The following is a 20,361-nucleotide window of genomic DNA, read 5'->3' as shown; positions in this document are numbered from 1 at the left end:
GTAACTGGAAATAGATATAGTTTGTAAATTGACGTAAACAGTCTCTTAACTATTCCAGCACATTCTATATTTCAGTTTCCTCAAAAGAGACTTACATTTTCAAAAGTATGCTTAAAAATAGTGCCTAAAAATTATATTGAGGGGAACTAAGCCATTATTTTACTTTGCTGATATGCAAATTTGCTCTGTACAAAGTATTTTCTGTTTCTAGGCATAGTCATGGGATTCTTAGTAGAGAAATAATCTATTTTAGAGAAGATGGGGGAAAAAACCCTACAGCTCTCAAGATTTGGAGTATTTTGGTTTTATGTTGTTTGTTTGTTTGTTTTTTTTAAATTAAATTTTATTGTCGTAGGCTCCAGTACAATTCTCATTAGCAGATTTTCAAGCCATTTAACTTTTTTAACTTTCTTTTTCTTGTGGGGCCTGAAACTTCTAGCTGTCATTATGCATTTTTTTTAAAGAGTCCTTTGAAAAGAATGGAGGAAAAAGCAATTTTATTATAAAATATTACTTCTATCCTAGTAGTATTTTTGATGGTGTTTTTCATATTTTTTTTTGACTGCCCATTGCTGTTCTTTTCCACCTTTTATGGTCTAGTCTACTTTTGTGGACATAAATTTCTCTTTCTGCAAAGCTAGTTATGTCAAAACACTTTCTGCCAGTCACTTACCTATAGTGAGTGGGATTCTATTACAATCTGAGGGATTTCTCTTCTAAGAATCTCATTAAAGTCTGAACAAACAATATGAAATGAGAAATCCTTCCCTAAGACTATAGACAATACTGCATTGTAAAGCTGGCTAGGTGGGATAATATTAGATGGACGGTAATGAAAATATTCGGAAGATTTAATAGCTAAAAATATGTAACAATTAAGGTCAAGAAAGCAGCCTGTTTTCTGATTTTAAATATTAAATATGATCCACAGATGAGAGAACATAAACACGTAAAATCTTCCATCATGAGACATGGGTCAGAGGGGAGTTTTCTCATGGACTGTTCGTAGATCTATGGAAAATCTTACAGTAAAGACAGTACTTTAAAGATACCCACAAAAATATACGAAATGTTTATTTTTGATAAGCTGTTACTAAGAAGAGCGGTTCAAAGAAAAAAACTTAGGTATATTTACATGCTTTAAAGCTCACATGTTTTAAATATTTTCAATAAATTTATTAATTTTACTGCCTGAGAGTTGGACATACTCTAAGAAAATTTTGTCAATCATTAATCTGTAGGTAACTTCTGTTAGTTTTAAACATATTTGTATTTAAACACATGGAGACGTTAAAATAGACTGGTCTATAAAGCACTATTTTGTAAAATTTTATCTATAGTCAGGGCTTACATCTTTTTTTTCTAAATTTTTATTTCTGAACAGCTTTTCTTGCCATTTAGCACTTTGTTACTGGAGTTCTCTCCTGAGAAGGAGAGAAGCATTTGAGAGCTCTTTTTCCTGAAAAGGGCAATAGGATTACAGGGATGCTCCAGAGACAGTAAAAAAAGTACTCTCTAAATTAATACCCTTTGAAAATCGTTTTATTCTCTTGGTACTGAAACTTTTAGCTGTGGAATTCTTGACAGTTCCTGTACTCTTCTGGGTGGCCAACGGCTGATACTATTCAGAGCAGATAGACTTAGGATTTGTGCATTTTTTTTTCTGTTTGTATTTTTGATGCAAGGCTGAGCGTCTTTCTTTTTGATACAGACCTCATTACAAGTGCTCATTGCCTCTATCACCTTCATTTAGAATCTGCTCTTGTTTCTATAGCTGCATATTTGCCATAAAGACCCCAAGGGAAAATAATCTAATTTAATAGAAACTGTTCCTGAATTAAAGCTTGAAGAAAGAGGTAATTAATGTTAACAAAATCCATAGCTTCTAAATAAAGATATACAGTAACTTGCTTTTGTCTGCTTTGGACAGTTAGGATTTTTATTTTGGGATATGCGCTCTTTGTCTTCATATCCCACTAATGTGTAATTTCTGGATTTACTGTAAGACATTAACAAAGGGTTCATCAACGGAATTAATTTATCAAAACAGGAAGCTTTAGCTATTTGAGGTGTACGTATTGTCAATTAAGACAAATAGTTATTGGCTGCTGGGAAGTTCATGAGCAAGTAATTATAAGAGATGTTCCCCGTTGAACTACCACACATTATTAATCAGATTTCAAGTGATGTGGATTAGGCTGATAAATTGAGCTGCATCATTTGTACCTTTCTCCACTAAGGTCACTTGCACTTTGAAGTTTTGTTTGATTTAGAGAATGGGGAAGAAAAGCTTTGTTTTAAATTCATTTAAATCATTAGTAACTGAGCTGAGAAAGTAATTTGGAATCAAAGTTGCTACTTAACCCTGGCTGGACGCGATCTCCTTTGCGGTGAGGATGTGCACTAGTCACTCCAGAAGAGGCAGGTAGATAACCTTCCATTTTCCTTTCAGGGGCTCTCAAGAGTAATCTATTTCTTGTTGACACAATTGACTAGTAAAAATTCTTAGACTGACTCAGATGAAAGACATATGGGCTATTTTCCCACATACACAGGGTCTGAAACTGCAGGTACGCAGTAAAGCAGCCTGAAGATAACGTTGTGAGCCGTTGGCTGGAGGCTTGGCTGCCCCTGTGTGACTGGGAAATGCCATTTGGTCCTGGCGGTGTTTCTCTCCATCTCCTGTAGTCCAGATCAAGGTCTGCAGAATAATCAAGAAGCAGTAGTTACCTATTTCCAATTAATTACTTACTACAAGCAGTCTAGTGAAAGTAATTCCACCGAGACAGGGGCCATGGGTAGGGTACAAAGCAGGAAGTGACTTGCTTGAGATGTCTACAAAAGAGGTTTGTTTTTGTACATCTACCGCTAGTCACAGAGAAAAGGTGTATGTATAACTTCTGAAGTGCACGGTGAAGTTACAAGTTTTTGTACCACACACATCAGTGTAAAAATTCTACATTTCCGTGACCAAATACATTCAAATGATTTTATATCTTTACAGAAAAGTGGGAGAGAAAAAAAAGTTTTTATTTGGAAATGTTAAAGACATATTGGTCAGAAAAATCACTAAACATAAAAAATCTCTTCCTATTCTCTGACACAAATAATTTTTTATATTTAGATAAAATTTGCTGGCCATGTAGGGGTTGGATCTCTTTGGAATAAGAATTTCAATAAACAAGATCAATCCCTTGGAGAAGATGTGATCCCATTACATGCGTTAGCTCTGGAGATATGTATGTTTGTTTAGTGTTCATTATTGTAGTGATAAATAGAAGTAAAAAATGAACTTATATGCATTCATGTTGTGGAATAAACAGACTGAATATTAGAAATTAGAGTTTTGAAAAACAGTGTAAAAAAATGAAGTGAAAGTAAATTGATGCATCTGGGCCCTATTGGGTTAAATGTACGTTATTTTTGTTTTCAATTCCTTACGTGTGCTATTAAATTAAAAAACAGATACCACTAGATGCCCTTTCCTGTGAATGTTCCCATATGCTATTTCATATAATATCTTTCATATAATATCTTTCATATAATATCTTTCATACAATATCTTTCATACAATATGTTTCATACAATATGTTTCATACAATATGTTTCATACAATATGTTTCATACAATATGTTTCATACAATATCTTTCATACAATATCTTTCATACAGGAAAGATAAATGTATGATTATATAGTCAGGACACAGAGAGCTCTCAGGCCAGACTGGAGGCTTTTTTTTCTTCATCAGTGGTTAGAGCTTTGCAGACCGTATGGTGAGGAGAAACAGAGGCAGAGACTTCCAGTACTTTTGGCCTCAAGGGCTGTGTTGCATATGTATGTTGGATTTTGCTTTAGTGAAGACATAGTTCTCTGTGTGATCTACACCATGGAGCTGAGCTGAAATTTCCCTGTCCTCCTTTCTCTGCTTACACTGACAGGAGTGATATGAATGGTAAATATGGGTATGATTCAGGGGCTATTCACCCAAATTACTGGGGCTTGTTAATCGTTAACAGCCTAACAATAATGTTAGAACTGTTACTGACTACTTACTGCTTCTCTCAATGTTATTTTCTTAAGGGTAAGTTTGTTTGTACCTGGGCTGTTATGATATGTTATGTTAAAATGTAGTGTCTTGTTAGACATGATTTTGTTGCAAATGCCTGAATAGGAACACATGAATAAGTACAAATACAGAATTCCACTTACTGTGTTAAGTAGGTAGTTTTTGTCATATGCCTGTTTCAGGAACATTACTCAGAACTCTGTGGACTATATAATAGTGCATTATTTGCATGGGATACAAAACATCTGGATTTTTCTCAACAAGACAGAAATCTGGTAGGCTGTATCAACATGTCACCTTTAATTTAAATGGATGATTTTAAAAAAGAGATCTTGTAGAATAATCTGTCTCTGTATGCGTATTTTTGTGTCTAATAATGTGATACAGCATCAATATATCTGATTTCCAGAGAGAGAGAGATGGGCTTTGTATTTAGACCAATCGTATTTAGACCAATCTATAAACATACATATTTTCTCCACCTAAACTGTGCTGTTTACTATGGGAAGTTAGGTTGCATAAATTAAATATATAGTGGCACGCCATACTGAAACAATGCACAGCATCCGGTTTCCTTTTGCAATTTCTCTCAAATTTCTGTTGGGATATTGCCTTGATAAACTGGTGTAATTTGGTTGAGCTACAGAAATACCTGAAACTGAAAGGTACCACACATAGGATGACTGGAAAATGAAGTTGTGCGTACCCATTAGTGAGAGTTATGAGACTACTATGTTACTTCACAACTTTTCAAGAGCTTTTCCTGTGGTGTGGAAGCCTGAACTGATCTTAGTTATGAAGAAGCCGAAACTGGAGCCTTGTTACAGAGTTATCATTCACACTGATGATCAAGTGTCATTGGTACGCTGACACTATCCTAGGACTCTCAGTCACGCTAGCCCCTTCCCTCTCCCTGTTTAGTTGAATGTATTAAAAGATAATCAAAGAGGGTTCTCAAGGTGTCATAGCAATAACAGGTCTCCACTAACTATAGGTATTGGCATTTTTGGAGTGTTTTTATGTATTATGCTTCTTTTTTTTCCCCTGTGGCTTTTGTTTTTGTTTTGGTTTTTGTTTTGTTTTCTTTTTCCAAATTGTACTGTATTATAAAGTGAATTTGAGTATAACTTGAGTACGCTGTCAATATTTTGTTTAGGATTTTTTTTTTAATTAAAACCTTCATCAGACAAATCTCATTAGGCATCTTCCATGTCATTAATGGAATGTATTAAATGTCATTTTGGTTAATGTATAACATGACTAAAATTATTAATGACTTTTCTGATAGTCATTGCTCTTCGAACCTCTTCTTTATTGGAAATCTACAGCAGCTGAGATGGCAGAACACTGTGTAAACATGCAATATTTATCAGAGGATGCTACACAACAATGACAAAAACATTTATGAAAAAACAGCATCTCCATTTCTGCTCCAGCAAAGCAGGCAAATATCTGTACTCTGCTTTCAGTTTACTTATTTAGATGTGTATGAGAGCAGAGTGCTTTGCACATGGCTAAATAGGAATGCATTTAGTACTTAGGAAAAACAGATGAAACTTGGACTGCAATTTAGTGGAAAATTTTCTGATTGAGAAGTATGCAGATGAGGAGGAAAATGATACTATTCTACAACATTATCTAAATAGTTCACTTTGCAAAGCATAAATTCAGTTCAGATTGAAGCTAAAAGATACATAGTAAAACCAGTTTCTTACAGGCTGCAGTTCATTAGTAATATGTAAAATACTTAATAGCCTGTCCTTTTTATGTAGCCCTTTGGATTGTTCCAAATTTTTCAGCGTTACTTTGACTAGACCCTGTTCTGTAAATCTTTGTCAAGATGTTCTTAATGTCGACACTGACTCCCACGGTCAAAGTGGCGTCTTCTGTCTCCTGTTCAGAGATAAATCATTGTTCCAGTCTTTCGCTTAGAACCAGGAGATTGCCTGCTGCAAAAACAAGCTATCAGCATTGATTTGTATGGCATTCTTCACAGATTTAAGACAAATTAAACATTTAAAATGAATGAATGGTTGGTTTTTTTCTGTTTCTCCTAAGAGACGAGAGAATGCTTCTCTCTTTGACTCTCATACATACACACACACACACACACACACACACACACACACACACACACGTATGTATGTATGTACACACAGACTGTGTAAGACTCAATATTTACAAATTGAGTTCTGTCTTTAGGTTTTATTGCTGGTGGATTTTACTAACTCGGAAATTTTAGGCGTAACGCTTTGAAGTTGGTTATGTTTTGAAATTAATAGCATATAATTTTTGGACAGGAAGCGAAGTCAGTTTATTGCTTTAATTACAGTTTAATGTTCATATTAAATATATTTGTATTTTTAAATTCCAGTTTTAAGGAGATTTTAATAGAAGCTGGAGCTGATGAGGCAAAGCAATGCAAAAAGGCTGTTCCAGATGGCCTATATCCAGAGGGAGACATTTGTGTATTGACAACAGTGGAAATATATGAAGAGAGAAGTAAGTAACGAGTATGAAACTAGTGAAGAGAATCCGAGTGGGAATAGTTCAGGACTCAATCTGTTGTTGCAAGGAAAGGAGTAGCAGTATCCTCTACATGCTATAATTTCATACCAGGGAAAGATACTTCAGTGAAGCGATAGAGGAAAGCAAGAATGAGTCAGCAGGGCAGTTATAGATCAAATTGCAGAGCGGGAGAATACAAATTTTGCAAATACGAGAGGAAAGGGGGAAGATGATGAACTTGTAATGAAGGTTGGTCTTGAAGTGATGGTAGAGATATAAAGGTCATTTTTATGGATTAGAAACAGAAAAGACTACACTGTGTGAAGCTTTAGTTGCTGTCATGGGTAATTTGGTGAACCACTGATCTAAGCTGGCATAATTGTGATTCTTCCTTGTGTTGGAGGGTATATTCTTCTCCAAGGGAAGCGCTCAGTGAAGCAAAATGTTTACATTTGACTAGTTGCACTTAAAATTAGTTGAAAGAAATATAAAAAATACTGTTTAAAAATCTGTCCCATTCCTTTTCGATGTTGTTTAAACTGGCAACATCAATTTTCTGAATACTTTATAACTAGCTCAGGCAAAGGTTAGAACTAAATATTATGTCAAGAAAAGTAGTTAAAAGCAAATAGCAGCTGCTACCTTTGATTGTAGAAGAAAAGTTTTATTGCTAAATGCCTAATTATAGTGCTGCGTGTCTGCTCACCTTCAGTGCAATGCAACTTTTGTTCAAACTCCTTACTTTCAAGTTTCTTTCAAATTTGTTACTTAATTTTTAGCCCAGTACTATTTGGATATTTTGGTTTAGATATTCATTTCTTCTTCATGGGCTTTTTTCTCGATGCTGTAAAGAGTCTTCAGTGTCATGCCATTGGCAGAGTGCAGCAGGGAAGGCATGTTTTTTACCTCTTCAGATACTAGCCAGCAAAGACCTCCTGGGAGTATGACCTCAAATTACAACTTCTAAATAGAATGTAGCACCTTAGTAGAATGTGTCTGTCTTTTTGTTGAACCAAACTTAAGAAAATGGTTTTACGTTTCAGATGACACTGTGAAAATTTGATTGTTATACATATGTGCAGGCACAATATGTATATAGCACATTTCTGTGCATGCTCGTATATTTTTTAATTGAAAATTATTTTCAGTGGAAAATTTTCACCAGTTTCAAATGGCCACTAAAACACTTTTTATCTCTATTTGATCTTTAATAATTTAGTGGAAGTTCCTTTTTCTTACTAGTGTACATAGAACCTTCTCATTTCATCCAATATCTTATTTTTTCAGTGACTGTACACAGAGAGTTTCATAAGTTGCAGACGAATTAAAACTTACCCTGCTTGCAAATATTGATGCACTGCCTTGTACTTTATAACTCCCATCTGCCATCTCCTACCCAACATGGCACACTCCTCACTCCAGCTCTGCTGACCAGAGTATTGGCCACTGCCTGCCTGACCAAATCTGCTTTGCAATACGAAATAAAGGGTAACATACTGCTTCTGTAGCCACCTTCTGGAAATAAGAGAGATTGTTGTTGTTCTTCAGTGGAAAGTAGGTTTACTTTGTAACATTGCAAGTTTAAAAGAAGAAATATGCTGAATTAAACTATGCTTATTATAACTGAGAGCTTAAAAAAACGTGAGTTCCATTTTACTCTGCCAGAAAGAGTAACAGTTATGAAGTTAAAGCGAGTCTGCTTTCATAATGAAAATTATTATGAGATGATAGAGACGTGGTTCAGTGGCTGTATCATTGCCATCTTACCAATTTCCTGAAAGTGATATCTATCTGTCAACTACTGATTCATTTTCCCTTATTAAAATCACACACAATGCAAAAAAGACATGGATATATACCTAAAAAAATTAAATATTTTCAAACATTCCTACTGCAACTACTGTCTCTTTGCAATCAGAAAATGGGTTTTTTTGTGTTATCCTAATTTTGTGTAGCATATGTTATATAGTATATCTGAATACTTCAGCCTGTTTTCTTCAAGTTAGTGTCATAAATATGAAATGCAACATAAAATTTAGATGCTGTAGTTTCTGCAGACATCGAGCTTTTTGAAAAAGCCCTTCTGAGCAGTAAGGCAAATGCCTTGCTTGTGTAACTGAACTTGTGTACTTACGTGTAACTTAATACATCGGGATTTTGAAGAAGAAAATTTTCAAGGGCAGAAAGGGAAGGAACGTACTCAAGTGCCACTGCAAGCAAGGAGGGGCTCTGGCTGTGCCGGGGCTGAGTGGTTTGCAGGGAACATGCTGTCCCCTTACCCCTCTGACTGAGCTGTCCGAGTCCCACCTGGGCAGGGAAGGAGGCTCGGCTCCACTCGGCAACCCCAAGGCCGCTGCTGGAGCAGACATGGTGAGCAGGCAGGGAAAGGAAACGGAAGACAAGAAACAAAAACAGTATCAAAATTCTTGGGGAGCAGGAAGGAAGGAAAATCTGTTTTGTGGTCATTTGCTTAAATAGAGCTGTTTTCTAGAGCAAGTCTTAATTATCAAAGTGTGTTGGATATGGCTTTCAGTTTACACCAATGTAAGCTGCAGGGTCTAAATTGTTGTACTTCATTGTACAACAAAGATGGAGCTACCCTATGAAAAGAACCTGCTAACATAGGCTTGTAATTTCATTTTTTCACACATTTTTCACTCCGTATTTCAAGTAAAAATCTAATCTACCCAATCATTGCTTTAGGCTAATCGCCTATAATACAGTATAGTGTCAAAAATGTCAAACTTAATGAAAAAAAAAAGGGGGGGGGGGAATCTTAAGTGTTCACTGAAACCACTTCTTCGAGTACTTTTTTTCCACAAGATCTGTGCATTCTCTTTGGTGGGTTTTGCGGCATACATATTAATCAAATCTGAAATAAAAAGGGAAAGCTGTATTGCTGTGAAACTCTTCCATGTCTAATGTATGTATTAAAACTATCAATCCATTAAATGCATTTTTAAGAAACCATTGGCATATAAACTAAAAGAAGAAAGGAATTTTATGCTTTGCATGTCAGATATATCTTACTGTAGCTTGTTGAGACTTGTACTTAAGCTTTTTAAATTGAAAACCTGAAAATTTTTGCAATCTTTTGGACAAGGTGGTAAAATTCTTCAGCTTTAAAATAGTTTAAAATTCCTATTGTAAAGCTAAAAGGAGAGAAGGAAGGGATTCTACAGTATTCATGCTACTTAATTACAACAAATAGTTTAATTGCCTGAGTCACTCAGGTATTACAAACCCCTGAAATCTCATAGGTAATTTGATAGTACATACAAGATGAAACACCTGCATGTCAGTACTTTCGTCCATTTGCATAACTCTCTTATACAAGGAGGCAGTGGAAAATCTGCAACAATGATTTAACGAGTCTTTATGTGTTCATTGCTGTCCTTCCATCTCTTCCATTAATATTTGTTTTGTTTTTCTCCTTCATGCTACAGCAGTAATGCTGATGATGCAACCCCAGACAGTCATTTCTGTGTAATAGCTTTGGGCATGAAATGCTTGATTTGCACTCCTGAGCAGCTATCACGGGCTTCGCTCCTCAGGTCTGTATGTGTGAGGGGTCGTGAAAATAAGGAGTTTTCTTAAATTTCAGGGATGTGGGTAATTCACAGAGCAAAAAGGGAATAGAGTGAATGAGCGATGCAGCCAAAGTGGAATTGAAGGCAGGAGTAAGAAAATTTTTGCTCAAAACAACATATTTATTTGATTCAGTTCTTGGGTGTTTGCTTTTATATATAAAAGAAAAAATAAGCAAGAGCATAAGACAAGAAAGGAAACAGATTATTCCTGTGATGGTTTAGCCCGAATTACCACACAGTTTCTCGCTCACCCTCCCCCTCCCCAGTCAGATGGGGGAAAGAATTGGGAAGGAAGGGGAACTCGTGGGTTGAGATTTACTAAAATAACAAGGGAAAACTACAATAATAACAGAATATAAGGATATTAAAATATACAAAGCGAACAATATAAGTTTTCTCACCACCTGATGTCCCAGTGACCAATACAGCCCGTCCCAAGCAGCAATCACGGACACAACACCGAGCGGCAAGCAAAGGAGCAAAAGGGAGCCAGCAAGGTAGAGGGAACGATGCCAGCAAACGAGGGAGAAAGATGGATGCCAGGAAGGCAGATTACCCGCCCTGGCCAGCCCCCACTTATACACTGAGCATGACGTTTATGGCATGGAAAATTCTCTTTGGCCACTTTGGGTTAATTGTTCTGTCTGTCTTTCTCCCGGCTTCCTGCACCTGCACATAATCGGGACTTGGAAAGCAGGACGGTGTCCTTGGTCTCATTCACAACAACTGGTATCATCAGGGTGTTTATCAACATTCTTTACACAGGAAATCCAAAACACACCAGCTACTGAGAGGAAAATTAACTCTATCCCTTCCAAAACCAGGACATTCCTGAAACAGATTATGCCCAGTCTGTCCTACCATATATAAAGGGATAACAAAAACTGTACACAACAGTAATGAACAACTTTTTCCTTCTGGACAAAGACTATCTGGACTCATGACAACTTTCTCCTTAGTTATTTGGGTAATAAATGCAGAAGGAAAGATGATTATATAACAATATATTAAATATTCAACTTTCAAAGACTCTCAGAAAGGTCAAGAATTACAACATTGACAGTTATGTTTTTTCTTCCATTTAGAATTTCACAACATTTTTTTTCCCCTCTTTTTTTTTTTCAAGAGATTTTACAACTCTCCTTTAAATGCTCTCAAATGGACTTAGCTAATATGATAAATGTCAAATATCTTTGAAAAAGTTCTGAAAAACTGGTGTCACAAAGTGAATTTGAGAGTGAGCAGCTTGAATCTTTTTGTCCTTGTAATCAAAACTTCAGAGGAAAAATCTAGAAATAAAAATTTAATTTGATGTTGGAATATGTAAAATTGTTTAACCTAAGTGAAAATTAATTCATCTGCAGAGAAGAGAGCTCCTGAAAGTGTAATGATTTCGCTTCTGGATCAGAGATTAAGAAATAAGGCTAGATAACTAAGAGTATACTAGTAAAATATACTTATGCTTTTATGCTACTGTACACCTGTATACTAATACATTACACTATATTCCCAAAATGCTTAAAACAATATTCAACAAAAATCTTAATTGATTGGACCTGTTCTTTTCATATTATTTTGCCAAAAAGTTAAGGGCAGTATTCTGAAAAGTTGAAATATTTGAAAATGTTCAGGATATAAATTCAACCCATGTGAGTAACTAGTGGTCTGTAGAGATATTAAGAATGCCAGTATCCTCTGTTTGCTGATGGCATTTCCAAGTAGACTTTGTTTTTATTTAACAGCACCTGAAAACTAAATGAAGTCTATTTTTACTTGACTTAGAAGCAATATCCCACACTTTAGTCTTGAGCTTTGGTTTCTGAGTTTATCTCCACTCCCCGCCCCCATCATTTGTTCATCTCTAATTGGGAGAGTCGTGTAAGAGTCAATGATAAGGTTAATCTTAACCATCTGCCTAAAAAGTCTGTTTTCTGGAAGTTCACATGTGCATGCAGAGAAACACACACCACAGGCTCACTGTCCTTGTAGAACAAGTTGCTAAAGCATATCTGAATGAAAAGGATTAACTGCATTTCTCTACAGGGATGCTCACGCTTAAAGTTAGGTGCAAACTCAATTCTTATCTTTATGAATTAAATTCAGTACTACTGGCTCTCCACAGTGAAGAGTTTCTCTTTGTTTAAAAATTAGTGCTGGCTGTATTTTCTATGTAATTACAAATGTTTTTATTCAGTTAAAAGGCAAACTTTTTGGTAGGAGTGATTTAGGGGGGGCAGAGATAGTTCCAAAAATGTTGCTCCATTATGTGGAGGTATTTCACCAACTTAGACAACATACATTCACTTGTTAAATAAGTTAGTTTATGGTCAGCAACATACCAAATAAATTCTTTTTTTTTTATTTTTTTTTTGTTTTAGTACCAGATTTCCCTTTGGTTCTTGCACAAGAAAAGGAAGGAGACTGCTAGTTTTATTTCTACACCTTTCAGTATAGTTAGTTGTTAGAGATATTACTCAGATACCACTAACCGCAGTGTCACTTACAGTAGTTATGCTTGTTAGAAGTTATGTTGTATTCGTTACAAGTATTTAATAAATTCCTAGGTTTTCCTTTGACTTCTGGAAAAGGCAGGATCACGCAGCATCTATAGAAGACTAGCTTTAAAACATGAGTGTATCTGTGTACGTGTGAAGTCAGCAGCCTAATCCATGCAAATATATGAGTAGTTAGTGAAATCACTACACCAGAGCCTATTATGGAATGTTAAAGAGAAGAATATGTGGTTACTGTTACTATATGCGGTAGCCTTTGTTTTAACTACCCTTAATTCACTGTCACGCTCTCAACTTCTTTCAATTTCTTTTCTTCCCCCTATTTTTTTTTCTTTTTTAATAAAATGTGGTCTAAAATGAAGAGCCACTTTTCCTTTCACTACTTTATATCAGTGATGGGAACAAAAGTCAAAGGGCTGGGTGTCAAGTTAATGTTTTGGTTGAGCTAAAATCTTCAGTTTTTCCTTAACAGTAACAAAAATCTGCGAAAGAAATAGAAAGAAATTGCTTGAGTAAAAAATATTTCATTTTGTCCTAAATTAAATTTTCATTTTATATCTTGAAGAGTTTTCTTCTAAAACATAAATTTTAGAATGTTTCAAAAGGAAATTTTGTTTTATGAAAGATCTACCATTTTCCCCACTTTGTTTTTTTTTTTTTTTTAATTGATTTTAAAATGTAAAAGCAAAACAAAGAGTAAGTTTCTGTACATTAAGGATAACTTATCAAATTGGCTTGTAATTCCTATCTTTCTTAATCTCAGGAGACATAAATAGTTATGACTGGCTTCCTACCTGTACAGTTCTTGAAGAGTGTTGATGCTTTTCAATTTATTCATAATCCTCTCTAGTTCTTTCTTTCAGATATTAGTAATGTATATGTGATAAAATCATACACAAAATTGTTTCGCCATAGGGAAAAAAGTTATGACAAAGGTATAATTCATTCCTTAAATCTTTTACAGCTGTGAACTATGATATCAGAGCAATTAAACTGTGACATCAATAGTGGTTCAGACAAAAGAACTAAACTGGCAGGAAAGGATGATCAGCATGTGTACATTTGTAGATATATTTTCAGTGATTCAATTGAAAAGTGAAACTTAAGAAATCCTTATACTAGGATGGCATTTTTATGCTGTAACTATTGTATGGTTGGGAAGAACATCTGAAATTATATTGATAGATATAGAAGTGTTAAAAACCTGAGCTAAGAAACTGATTTTCCTCCTTAACAGAAAATAACCGATCAAAGAAAACAAATCAATAAAATTGGTATTATGATTGTATAAAATACTAAATAATTTTCCTTTTAAATATGGAATTAAATGCAGTTTAATAATTTATTCGGTCATATTTCTGAAATCCTTCTTTGAAAGATAAAGATGTTTTATATTGATAATACTGTTGAAAAATACGTTATGAGTTAATTTCTTGCAGAGGGCTGGGGTTTATTCTCAGATTTGAATTAATGTTTTTGGATTAAGAGAAGGGAAGTTATTTTGCTTTCTAAAGTGTAAAATAAGCATAAAAGCAGAATGTAGGCTTAGTTTTTTTATATTAACTTATATGAAATGGTTCAACTTAATATATAGTCCTGTCTACAAGATACCATTTATAGTTATTTAGAAGTCACTGTATGGATACTGAAATATTGCACAGAACTGCATAATTTCAAGCACAATGGCTCATAAGTGCCATGGTGTGTTCTTTTCACTATGCACGATGCATAAAATGTCGAATTATAAAACTAAAATGAATATGTTCTAAGTATTAAATATACTCTTTTGGCATATTAATATTATACCATGGATCTATTCTGGAGGGTAGCAGTTATATATTTGAATTTTTAATTCGGTTCAATGATTATCACTGAGTGGGAGATTTTTGCGGTGAGTATAAAATGCTGCGATGCCTTTGTGTGTTCTGCGATGCTGCAGGCTTGGTCAAGGTGTTCTCACACACCAGCAGTTCCTATCAGTAGAGTTATCATCCTGCAAATGTGTAGGCTTTTAGGACAATGATGGCAGAAGATGCTTTTAAAGATAGGCTGGCTGAGAGCTGTTATATGAAATTGCATGCAATTTTACCACTAATTAAATCAATAATTAAATCCAGTATTTCTGAAGCTATTTTCTCCTATTGATTTCAGGGACATTGCTCAGATACTAAATTAAAAAAAGCCAACATGTTTATATGGTTTTCACTTTTAAGGATAAAAGGCTTTGTAACTTGCAGGATTAAGGCCAAAATTCCTTTATTTTCTCAGGTCTTCATATGCCTCATCTAAAAGAGAATGTGTTACAAATTTATTGTAATTGTGAAGACACATAAAATTAACCAGTAATGTTTCTCTTTCATTAAAAGCATTCTAATTATTTGCTTCAACTGTGTTTTAATTTGATTTAAAAAAAAAAATAAATCTAGTTCTTAAAAACTTTTCTCGGTGCTTTGGGGTGTTATGCAATATGTTTCAAGCTAATTTTGGAAGTTGGATTTTTTTTTTCTTTCACAGAGTGCTTTCAAAAAATATGTCACATGTCCAAATGTGCATAATAAACGAAAGAGAATTATTATATTTCATTAATGAGAATGGACTGTGAAATATTTACAGTAAAGGTTTTTATACCAGACTTGCACACTGTTCTTCCACTGTTAGCAAATATATAAAGCACTAAATTTTTGGTGTCAAGAATTATAGAAAATCATACATCATTAGATTAGGTAAAATGGCAAACAACAAGCTTCAGGAATTCTTCAGTTTGGGACAAAATTAAAATTATGAGATCTTTTTTATTTTTCATTAGGTGAGCTTAAGCTTAGTTTGTGCCAGCGTAGTTTATCTCACTTTGGCTTGGGTGCAGCATTTGACAATGGTCATATTTATTAGAACTGTATGTTTTAGCATGTCCTGTAAAATTTTAGCACTGGAAAGAATGATGTTCTTTACAAAGAACTGGAATTTGTTCTAGTTAGAATTATCCATTTTTTTCTCCTTAGAGCAATCACTCTCCTAGACTTTTACTGCTGTGATAGATCAGGTGATCTTAAGTAATTAGAGTAGATATTTGCAACATTAAAATTAGGAAAAGAAATGACATTATAAGAACATTAGAAAGCCCAGTTGGTTTGAATGGGGAGAGAAAAAGATCTTAGTTGAAGTAAAGAAACAGAGAATTTTTGAATAAATTCTCAATTTAATCAGCTTCCTAAGTTGGGTATGTCATTGCTTCTTGGGTGTTAGTATTTACTTATACATTATTTTATAAACATAAGGACTATATAAAAGTTTCCTGAGAAAAAAGATAAGCCTTAAGCTGACATGTAGAAAAAGCATAACTGGACTGGAGCATAAATAAGCATTTTAAGTATTCTTGGCATTTTTCTGCCAGAATCATATACATATAAAAGAAGTCTGTGATTCTATAACACATCTATTAACACCAATTGACAGAACTTCATTGAATCATTCAGAGGCTGATTTTTTTTTTTTTTTCTCTTTATAACACCACCATATTTTCTATGAATTCTCATTCTTTCTGTGACCAATGCATGTTGTTAACAAGGATTTTGTTGAGATAGAAAAAATAAAAGGTGTTAGAAAAATATGTACAAAGCCTCTCTAAACTCCAGGAAGATTAAGGTTGAAGACGTAATATAAATCCTAACCAGATTCCATCCCAACATTTCCCATCTATGAGACCTTGGTAGAGGTACTGAGAAGAATTTCAAAATTATGTTTTGGTCTTATAGCTGCCATATAATTTCCTGAAGTTGAATCATGAACATTTGAGGCTCTTACTGAAATTAAAGTATTGATACTTTTTTTGCTCAACAAAGAAATAGTTTGGGCATTTTCTTCTGGTTTTAGGTAGTTTAGAAATAGTATGTTCTAGTTCCACTCTTCCTGTCCCTTAAATCTGCTGATATACCCCCCACCCCGCAAAAAAAGACAACAACAACAAAAAAAAAAACACCAAACAAACCAAAAACCACAAACAAAAAAAAACACAAAACAATTTTACATGACAAACTTAAAATATCTCAGCTGAATTTTTTACTCTGTCTTCTCTACTACCTGGAGTAGTACGAAAAGAATATTTATTCTTTTTCTCTTTCATGTCCTACAGGTCAAGCTACATTAAAATAGCTACTGTTGACTTGCTAAGAAACATCACTGAAAAAATCCTGAATGCTTGTTGAGTCAGATTAAAGATTGTTTTGGTAGGGTTACAATAGCCTCAGGTCAGCTCCTCCCCATGAGATACGTGGGATAGCTCTTCTGAGTTTGCTGTGTACACTCATTAAACCTGCTGTGCTGACACGGTGTCACGGATAGAATCTAAATGGGGATGTGAGAACCACGACAGCTGCTTTTTGTCTGAACATTCACAATTCAGCTAACCCCGGCTTTCTCTCCTATGCTTATAAAGTTTCTGGGCAGCGTTCACAGAGCGCTGCACAGAAGGTGTTAGGCATTGGACTTATTAGGCAAACAGTTGTTTGCTCGGGCTCTCGTATGGAACAGCTTCACATTGTATATTCTTTTGTTTTAGCTAACGTCTTTCTCTGTCCTTACATAATCATAGTAATTAAATAGATAGCTACTTCAGAGTTATGAGTATCTGTCTTGTGGTTTAGATATTTTCAAAATTCAGAACTAGCGGAGGAGCAAAATACCAAGGAAAAGTAGTATGATTTCTGCTGTGAGGGCCACATCAGTAGGCATCATCATCGTCTGGAAATGTATAGTTTCCAGATTTTGTGAAAGCATTCTTTTGTGGGTCACTAAAATCAACACCATATAAAGTGCAGTAAGAGATAACTCTAACAGAAGGATATACAATAATATATCTAATTATGTCAGTAATACTATCTGTAAAAGAACTCATCTGAAATCTTGTTTTCTATGTACATTTTCTATGTAAAGATTATTTCTAAAATAAAATCTCTTTGTTTTAGTCAGGAATAGCCATTTTATAGAATTAGCAGAGTATACAGAGAGTATAGTGACTTCAAAGAAAACAAAATTCCCCTTTTAGCAATCTTCATAAAATCAAACTCCATACTTGAACCATTCTGGTTTCAAATGAAGACTTCTCTAGGATATTTTGTTGGGTTTTTCTGGGAAGGTGTTTGGGTCTTTTGAGCAGGAGGGGCTGTTTTTGAACTTAAAAAAATATTTATTAAAGAGAAGTCTTGAATCACCTTTATATCAGAAGGAAATTTTAACCCTTAGGGAACTGGGATACATAGTAATTCCTAAGTGTTCATATAATTAAGCCAGCTGTCTGGTTGACATTCATACTGAGGATTAACATTTCTATTTGCTATGAAATAATTGTGTTACTTGTAGCAAATGGAATTTTGCAGCTCACATCTCAAAATGAAGTACAGTAGATATCATAGCAGAAAGCTACATTTATTTTGCATTCCTGAATTTAACATGAAAAGTATTTATATTAGTTAAGCATCAAAGTTATTAATGAAGCTGCACATTCAAATCTTGTCCTTTCTTAGTATACTTTTATCAGTGAAAAATCCCATGGATATCCATAAAAATAAAACTTTCAAGGACATAACTTATTGTAAGCCAAGAGCATTTATAGCCTTTGGATAGTTTACAGTCATTTGGATCTGCAGTATTAATTCTACATTACCGAGCATCACACATACATACATTATTTAGTACATACCAAAAATCAGCTTTCTAAGTGAATTCTTTGTTCTCCTCAGCTTCTCATTTTGTCTGAAAACACAACACTGCAGATAAATTCTTTGAAATCAAACAAAATAATTATTTGAGAAAACTGATGCCAGGTAAGGTCAAAAGCATCTTCAAGGTAACAGTATTGATTAGCATTTTTTCAGTTTGATAGTTAATAGTTTAACTTTTTTTTTTTTTTGCCTTAAAGATTTGAGATTTTTTTTCACAAATCCTTTGGTTTAATATGACGGCCGTGTTATTAATTAACAGAAATTGGAAAGAGTGACTTCAACTAACTGCTAGCTGCATAATTTATTTATTTATATACAGTATAAATACTTCTGGGTTTATGCCAAAGGAATTAATAATCATAGGAATAATATCACTGAACTTTAATATCAAGGAGACACGGTAATACTTCATTACAACATTTGAATTAATGTGCAAATTTAACATCCTTATTCCATGCTATGCTTATTACAAGTCAGAGAGAAACTGATAGCATTACAGACCTAGAAACAGCAGTGTAAAACTCTGAAAAAGCGTATACACAAACAACCTATTAAGGTTGCCTTTCATTTTGTAATTGTGGAATATGAGTAGTGGAAGGAAAGCTAACGTTATCATCTTTGGTTGGGTGCTTTATGATTAAAAAAGAAAAACAAACAAACAAAGCCGCCTGTGAATGTCCGATATTTAAATTTTATTGAGCTCCTACATCTCTCATTTTTTTTTCCTGTGTAACAGAGAAGGAAATGAATATTTTGCCACACATGCTTAGCTGATAATGATGCTAATAATATTTTTTTGTTATTTTACAGGGGGGAAATTAGCATCATTTTTGTTATGTTTTGCATTCTCTGATACTTGAATCAGTAACACTTGAATATTCTAATTAATTCTGATTATTCATTTCTGCTGTCCAGATTTTAATAACCCATTTTTAAGGTACTTTATTCATTTATAAATTACTTTTCCAAGTAGATTATATGTGGACATGGGACATACAGAAGGCAGACACTGCCTGGGCTTCTCCTCTGTATTTTGTTACATTAAATCATTATTTTTCTCTCAATTGTTGGCACACAACAACTTTTCACATTCTGATTTTGTACGTTGTGCCTCCAAACTTTCCAATACAGGCACATCAGAGGCCACACAATAAAGTTGTGGTTATATATTGTTAATTGAAATGATGTTTCCTCAGCATCAAGAATAATGACAACTAATGTGTACTAGAATGTTCCTATGAGTGTTATGAATTGTAAGTGATCAGAAAGAATCCAGTATATGGTGATATGTACAAAAACTACTTTTCGAATGTCAACTGTGTATTATTTTTCCAGCTGCTATCTAATGCGTGGATGGGTTTTGTATCAGGACATTAGAGTTTCCATATCAGGTTTCTTGTATTCCCATTGTGAGGCATGTGTATGAAATCTTTTTCTTTTCAAAGGATTCAAAAATGTTCCTTATATCCTTCTACTAGATGGCTTTTCCTTATTAAGTGCCCTTTCTTCTGTAGAGCATGACTACATGTTTTCCTGTCATATCATGATTATAGTGTGCTTTTTATATATTGTAGTCTCTCTTTATAGACCAGTACTTTTATTTCAGCAACGTTTAGTATTGTATTTTAACTGCACTATTTGCTTGGTATTAATGAAGTCCTTGTGTGGAGTGTAATTGCAGCAGTTTTAAGTGAAGAATGTGAGTCTCCAAGAGTAGCAAATACAGTTGCTTTTATACCTCGGCTGTCTCTTAATTTCTTTAGGCTGACAATATTATAACTCATGCAGAGCACTAAAGTTCTAAAATTTTAAAGAAAATGTGAATATACGGAATTGATAAGAAAAAATAAGTCAAGGCTTTTGCTTTTTTTTTTTTTTTTTGTAACTAATAGAAGGTAGTGCTTTTAATCTCATCTGAGTCTTAAAGCTGTTGATACTTTTACCAGTTAATGGGGAAAAAAGCATC

The 20,361-nt window shown here is 34.2% G+C and overlaps 1 protein-coding gene across 4 annotated transcripts in view; it reads left to right on the top strand.

Annotated features, from left to right (window-relative positions):
- Window positions 1-20,361, top strand: part of CADM2 (cell adhesion molecule 2) — a 685,724-nt gene that overhangs the window by 201,279 nt on the left and 464,084 nt on the right. The gene's annotated exons all lie outside the window — the stretch shown is intronic.

This window comes from Chlamydotis macqueenii, chromosome 1 (genome assembly GCF_036417535.1).
Source record: "Chlamydotis macqueenii isolate bChlMac1 chromosome 1, bChlMac1.mat, whole genome shotgun sequence".
In the NCBI taxonomy this organism is placed as follows: domain Eukaryota; kingdom Metazoa; phylum Chordata; class Aves; order Otidiformes; family Otididae; genus Chlamydotis; species Chlamydotis macqueenii.
The sequence above is the reverse complement of the archived record's forward strand: the minus strand, read 5'-3'. Positions and strand labels throughout refer to the sequence as shown.